This window comes from Onychostoma macrolepis, chromosome 17, assembly GCF_012432095.1.
Source record: "Onychostoma macrolepis isolate SWU-2019 chromosome 17, ASM1243209v1, whole genome shotgun sequence".
Classification (NCBI taxonomy): domain Eukaryota; kingdom Metazoa; phylum Chordata; class Actinopteri; order Cypriniformes; family Cyprinidae; genus Onychostoma; species Onychostoma macrolepis.
Genome location: NC_081171.1, coordinates 30,210,579 through 30,218,865, shown reverse-complemented (window position 1 = coordinate 30,218,865; position 8,287 = coordinate 30,210,579).

Sequence of the window (8,287 nt, the reverse complement as noted above, 5' to 3'; positions counted from 1 at the left end):
AGCCCACCAGGGCAGAGCAGACGGAACAGGAGCCCACCAGGACAGAGCAGACGGAGCAGAAGACCTCCACGGCGGAGCAGAAGACCACCACAGCTGAGCAGAAGACCCCCAAGGCAGAGCAGAAGACCACCAAAGCTGAGCAGAAGACCACCACGGCGGAGCAGAAGACAACCATGGCTGAGCAGTCGGAGCAGAAGACCACCACAGCTGAGCAGAAGACCCCCACGGCAGAGCAGATGGAACCGGCGGAGCAGAGAACCACCTGGTGACAACTGAGCGGGCAGACAGTTCATAAGCAAGCTCATAAGCAAGCTTCATAAACAGGCTCACAGATTGAAACTGGATAGGCAGACAGTTCAACATCATACTCATTGAGTGAAACTGGACAGGCTGACAATTCACCCTGAGGCTCATTAGTTGAGACTGGACAGACAGACAATTCAGAATCAGGTTTGACTGCAGAATTTAAACCAACTGGCACTGGATTGGCAGACAGTTCAGTGGTTGAAGCTGGGTAGACAGACGATTCATACTCAGACCCATTAATAGAAACTGGACAGGCACAAAGTTCAAAACCAGGTTTTTTAACTGAAACCAGACAGATAGTTCATGAATGGTCTCTATGGCAGTGACAGGTTTAATGGGACAGACATGGGGTGCATTTATAGTTTCTGGGTTCAAGACAGACAGTTCAGGTTTAGATACCTTGACAGAGACAGGCAAGACATTCAGTTCATAATCAGCCACCATGGCTGAGAGTTCAGAGATAGCCTCCTTGGCCGGTTCAGAGCAGGGCGAAAGTTCAAACGCAGCTTCCGTGGCCGTGACAGGACAGGACGAGGATTCGCAGGCGGCCTCCATAGCCGTGACAGGACAGGACAAGGAATCGCAGGCGGCCTCCGTGGCAATGACAGGACAGGACAAGGATTTACAGACGGCCTCCATAGCCGTGACAGGACAGGACGAGGATTCACAGACAGCCTCCATAGCTGTGACAGGACAGGACGAGGATTCGCAGGCGGCAAACAAGAAGTTCACAGGAGGATACCAATGACACCTCTGGAGGTTCTGCAGCAAATGCTGCCACCTCTGGAGGTTCTACAGCAGTACCATCAGGAAACAGGGAGAGTTCATTAATATTCTCCTTAACATGACAGGTACAGTGTTCATCAACGGTTCCTTCAACCACGACATGACAGGCTGAGAGTGCATTGCTGGGCACCACCACCGTGCAGGGAGCTGAAGCGAGCGTCGCCTCGGGGAACACAGCAGCGAGTGTCACTACCTCAGGAGGTTCTGCAGCATCAGCCGCCACCTCTGAAGATACCATAGTGGACGCCGCCGCCTCTGGAGATTCTGTAGTGATGTATGCAGCCCAAACACACCAAAAAGCAATCCCCATCATGGGAAGCACTTCAGACAGGGGAATCAGTTCAGGAACAGAGGGACTCAAAGGGATAGGTGCTGGTTTAGGTATACCTAAATGCACTTATGAAGATCAACTGTGACTTGACTGGACTCATGAAGATCAACTGTGACTTGACTGGACTCATGAAGATCAACTGTGACTTGACTTGACTCATGAAGATTGGTGATGACGTGACAGAGCATTGTTGTGACCGCCATTTTACGAACGGACTCCAAAACACAGGCAGGGTCAAACAACAGCAAACGGGTATGGCACGGGCAAGACACAAGAGTATTTCTAGGGCAAGCGTGGATCTTCAATCAGCAAACAATATCCAAATGGGCTAGGCAAGAGGGGTAATCCGATAAACACAAACAATAGTCCAGGCAGGGGCAAACAGAGACCAAACAACAAGATGAAAGGGCAATCCAAAATACACAGGCAAAGATCTTCACACGGGAAAAACAGCCAAGGAAAGACTAGATTAAACTAGGAACTATGAATTAGAAACTGGCTCCGTAATGCAGCTATCACAAGGTGAGGGATAAACGCTGAACAATATTAGGCACTGAATAGAGATTGGAACTTCCTATGTATGTTGTGTGTAATTGAGTGCAGGTGAATCCAATCCGTGCAGTGGAACATGGGAAATGTAGTCCAGGGTGATGTGTAACAGTTTGTGTGGTGTGAGAGTCAATATAGTAGAAGAGCGACCTCTGGTGGCAATTGGACGGAAGGGCACGGACCGGATTCATGACACATGCTAAGTATACTACAAATACATTTAAATATTATGTACTTAATAAAAACACCTTGCAATTGTACTTTTAGGATACTACACTGGTATACTTAAAGTCTGCTAAATTGGAACAACTAATTTTGTACTTAATGCACTTTAATTGTGCTGAAGTAGTGCTGAATCAAACTAAAGATATACTGAAGTATATTTAATTGTGCTAAAGTGGACCTATTGCAAGTATACTTCAGTTACACTTTAAATATCTTGCATTTAAAGACCAATATTATTTAAAAATCATATAATCCTCATCAATAGTGACATTAAAACACATTTTAGGTTTAATATTAAAGGTCCCATGACATGCTGCTTTTTGGATGCTTTTATATAGGTCTAAGTGGTCCTTAATACTGTATCTGAAGTCTGTTTCCTGAAATTCAGCCTTGGTGCAGAATTTCAGCCACTACGAGCCAGTCCCACAATGAGCTGTCCTTAGGACGTGCCATTCCTGTGTCTGTAGCTTTAAATGCTAATGAGGAGGAGAGAGGCGGGGCAAGGTGGAGGGTGGGTTCTTAGACACACAGTCCTTCAAGCTTTTCAGTTTGACCCAGAATCTGATCCTGATGGAGAAGCACCGGATGAAGAAGTTGCAACTCAGCGGCTACAGCAGGACGTCTCCGAATGGTTAGTTTAAAATATTGTGTCTGGATACGGTGCTTTAGTTGGTTTGTTTATGTATGCTGTTACAGTTATTATCATGTAGCTAATGCTAGCCATAGGCGCGGATGAAGGAACTAAAAAAATACTTCGGTGTTCATTTGTACATCCAAACACTGAGAAACTGTCATGCTTTGCTCGTTTGCAAGCCATGATGTCTCTCGAGGAAAAGAAAATATTTTGCTCACCTTGCACGGTAGTAGCTCATTTTCTCATGGGCGGGCAAAGCAGAGAAAGGGGAGGTAAGCTTTCCCCGTATGACGACATAAAGGGAAGATTCCAGATTGGGCATCTGAGCTTTCATTTTCTCAAAGGCGAAGCAGGATACCCAGGGCTCGGTTTACACCTATCACCATTTCTAGCCACTGGGGGACCATAGGCAGGCTAGGGGAACTCATATTAATGTTAAAAAACCTCATAAAGTGAAGTTTTCATGCCATGGGACCTTTAAGAAATCTGAAATGTGCACAAGTACTCCAAATAAAGTTTAATTATAATTTTATATCAGTAAGTCTTGAGTGATATGTCAGTAAATATGCTAATAAATTTGAACTATACTTAGTATGAAATAAATGTATTTTAAATATATTGCTTTTTTACTAGGGTTGTCATTAGATTTACTGAATTTCATGACCAGTCTGCTTGTTTTTAATCAACTCAGTAATTCTTCCAACATTAATTCACTAACATAAATTAATTCATAACAGTATGCATGATACAGTTTAAAAAGTCATATTATAAACATATATTTTACAAACAAATATTATACTTTTGTCTAAGCTTTGTGTTGTCACTCTTAAAATCTACTAGATGACCCATAGACCAGTCACTCTTCACAGACACACAGCTGGGCTCTGGTTCTGATCTCTTCTGATGAACTGAACTATAACAGAAAGAGATGAAAGTGAATCCTTTGAATGACTGCATTCATATTCACTCATTGTATAATAATACCTTGAGACAAAAACTGTAAACATAAATAAGCACTTTCAAAAATCTGTTTCTCTGCCTAATATGGAATAATATATTGGTTCTGTTCTCTTCTTCTGTACTTAACTATAACAGAACAGATTTAAGCTTTCCTTCAAGATCATAAGGTCATAAAAATATTATCAAAGAGAACTCAAGGAAGCTTTATAGTCTTAGTGTTTTCAATACAATTTCACACTTTTAACTTTAAAAAAACAAAAAACATTATCATTTAAAGTCATGTAAAATGAGTGTTTATTCAAAATACCTGCATCTCAGAGAAACATCTTCATCTCTGGATGTTTGCGTGTCATCCATGGTGAAACAGAATCTCCACTACTGACTCTGAATTGAAATAAACAAACACAATAATTCATCTGAAAGGATCCTGAGGGTCGGAGAAACAGAATCACGAGACTGGCATAAAGTTGGCTTGACGTTGGACGTTCGATATTCGCATATTTAGGGACCGTCTCTAAAGTTACATGCGATATTGGTATACATTTTTCTAACTTCAATAGCATATGAGCAGAATTACTTACAGTCATAAAAATAACTATAAATTGTTCAACTAGGTGTCAACTGTAATGCACATCATTTAACTTCATGTAAAATCAATAACAATTTTATATTCTTTAACTGTAAAATATTTTACTAATGTATTAGTGTTTTTGTTTTTTCTTCAGTAATGCATTGTAAAACATTAGAATGTTTACTGTTATACTAAAATTGACTATTTGATTTGGTTCACTTTTTTTGTCACTGTAAAACTACATTGTGCCTCATTCATTCATTCATATATGGCGAACTTGTAAAATTAATGTATTTCATAAGTTCCATTAAACAGCAATGAAAAAAACAACAACAATGACAACTGTGATACTTCATAATTTTTATTGTTCAATTATTATTTTTTCAATAATATTTTCATATTTCCCTAGACCACCACCAATACCTTAACTTTTACATAAAATAACTATAATACATTATTTATATAGGAATTTTAAATTATTTACATAGGCAGCAAGTAAGTTAAGTAAGTTAATATAAAATGTTTGCAGATTTATTACTGTATTTGTATTTATCAGAAAAGTGTTTTTGCAGAACTTGGCCAAACTTTTATAATAAACTAAATTTCCATATCATTTTGTCAGTATTATAGTAAATATTAAAAATGTAAAAGGTGTGCATATTTTGTGTTTTAGCCCATTAGGTAGTGAAATGCATAGGTTTTTTAATTTGACAGTTTATTTTAATATCAAACATTTTAACGGTGTGCATCTGTGACAATTAAAGAAGAAGACGACTCTGAGGTGATGTGTATAATCAGGTTTTTATTAGTATAAATGTAGCAAACAGGTGAGTGAAATAGACCAATGAAAGATTGGAAACGCTTAGCTGGGTGTATAACAGTCTTTGTCTTGAGGTGACAGGCATAGTGACTGAAGAATGTCACCGCATCAGACCTGAGACCTAGATTGACACTTTACAGTTGTTGTTGTTTTTTGACAGTTATTTTTATGACTGTAAGTCATTCTCCTCAAATGCTATTGAGCTTTAAATTTGCATTTGAGCCCATTCGTACTGAAAAAAAACGGTACTGTTTTTTTTACATATAATTTAGTGTTTATTTTAATAAATATCAAAAATATAAAAGGTGTGCATTATAGTTGACACCTAGATGTACAGTTTACAGTTGTTTTTATGACCGTAAGTCATTCTGCTCATATGCTATTGAAGTTAGAAAAATGTATACCAATATCGCATGTAACTTTAGAGACGGTCCCTAAATATGCGAATATCGAACGTCCGACGTCAAGCCAACTTTATGCCAGTAATCACGAGACGCAGCGTTCACTCAGATACACACAGGCCTATGTTAGAATAGTCATGTAAACAAAAATGCTAAATTAAACCACAGACAACACGAAACACCAACGAAACCACGTTAATTGGTTTACTACGACGAATATCAATATAAAAATATATATCCTTCAGAGAAAATAAATAAATGCGGAAGTCACCTGTAAACCGTCTCGAGAGCAGAGCACTCACCTTGATCAACATTTAATTACACAGGCTACAGATTCACAAAATCCTCTGCCTTCTCTGTCTAGCTACTCGTAAATTCATAACTTTATTTGACAAAGATTCCTGTGAAACGTTGATACTCCGTATTGTAAATAATCATTCTGAGAGTTTAAAAGAGTTAAAAATAAACTGAATAAAAATATTTACTTTCACTTTTTATTTCTGCCGCGAGCGATGATGACGTCACGTGACGATCTGCTCGGCGGTGCACGTTTCGTAGCCTGCAGTTAAACACATAAAGCATGTTAGGCTACGTTATTCAGGCTATACATCACCTAGATGTACATTTTTCTGGACCTTTTTTTTGACAGCATTCATTGGAAGAGAGCATGTGGTTACTCCCTGAAAAATTCTGCATCTCTAATAAAATCAGAGAGGTATAGGCCTACTTTAAGATTTTGTATAATGTTTATCCAACGAACTCCCTAATTGCTTCTTTTTTTGATCTCTCTAACTTATGTGTATTCTGCAAAATTGGGCCTATTTCTTGCAGAGATTTTGCTAATTGTTAAATCTCTTGAACACATTGATAACAATAAGAATAACAAGTTTATTAAGGCTTCAGTAAGACAATATTTTTCTTACTGATTAATTGATTGATTGTCGTTTTCTCTTTTGTTATTGTATGTCAATGCAGTACTGTTTCGTGTTGTTTTCTTTTTGTCTTGTAAAAAAACAACAACAAAAAAAAAAAACCCAGTTTGTACAGTTTGTACAGATTAGATATTCGCCTCTAGTGCGAAAGGAAAACTCCACATACAGTGGAAAAATGTGATGTCAAATCATTCATTCAAATGACTTCAGCACCTTTTTTTTAGCATTAACAAAACAGTTAATGGTGGTTATTACTCCATAGTACGAAAAAAATACTATTAAAGTCAATGGCTACCTTGAACTGTTTACCAACATTGGATAAAAAATGGATAACAAGACATATCTTATAAGTAATCAAACTGATAACAAGGGGAAAAAAGAGCAGCGAATGGTAAACAAACTCAGCTTGCTATCATTGAAGGTGGCTTGAACACCGAACAAAAATCCCCCCTATGACTGTACGGAGAGAAGGAAAAATTTAGCTAAATAAGAGGAGGAGAAGGGGAGGTGGAGAGATGGGACGGTGCAGTGACTGCTGCTTACTCTCGCTTACTTACTACAGGACTGAATGATTAGGCTTCTCGATCCCGAACCTATGTTAGGAACTTCATTAAAAGTCCAAAACCAGAAAAGAGCACAGAGAACATAATCATGACCTAACTAACAATCAAGAGACTAAAAGGACACGCAGGTGTCAAATAAATCAAAGTTTACACACACATGTGAAGAGTTCTTTTGGGCTCACAACACCTTTCTTGGTCTCCTGGATTTCCCTCAGTAACTGACACATAGCCAGAGTCCTGTTAGATGAAGCTGTAGGCTAAACGAGCCAGAGAAGAGCATAATGTGTGTCAGCGCTAGTTCCAGCTTCGATGACAGTGCAGGTTTGATGGTGAAGAAGCTCTTCTCATCTATAATCTGGTTCAGAGGTTCAAAAACTGCAAATGCAATCAATTCTGAGGGAGTTTGCAGAGCTTAATGCAGCAGCAGCAGCAGCGTGTTTCTGTTTCTCATGTGTGCGTCTCAAACTCTTGAGTCTGTAGGCTACCTGCAGAACTGCATTGAAGAAACGTGTTACCCAGAATACTGAGACTCCTGACATATCAGTATCAAGAATCCACAAAAAAAAAAAAAAAAAAAGTTTTTGCAAATGGCATATTTACATTATAAATAAATAAAAATCTAATAAACATTAAATTCATTTGTGCGAGGTGAGGAATTGCTTGTCAGTTGCATTGCAGAATTGCATGGGCAAGAATGCTCGGTAGGTGAGGCATAAACTTCAGTGTTTGCTCCCATCTAGTGGTGGTAGTTTACTTGGCAGGCTGACCAAGAAAGTCTCTTTTGACAATGCATTTCATTATCATGGTAACATATTACATATTAATTAGTAGTATACAGTATTACTGTAAATGCATTTCTTTCAAAGATTCAGCAAAGAATCACTCAGGCATAATTGAAATAACATAGGAAATGAATATGGGTTATTTTAGAGCCGTGTATGTAAAACTGATGTAGAAATACAAAAACTGTGTTTGTTTATAAAAAATATTTCAGAGATTCAACAAAGAAACACTCATCCATAACTGAAATAACATAGGAAATGAATAAGGGTCATTTTAGACCCATGTTGTGCATTAGAAGAAAAATTATTTTTATTCAAAAAGTAAGAAAGAAAAAATAAAATTAAGGATTTGTGATGATCAAAAACAAGTTAATTGTGGAATTCATGGAATTCTGAATGATGACATTAATTTCTTCCAAAGATATAG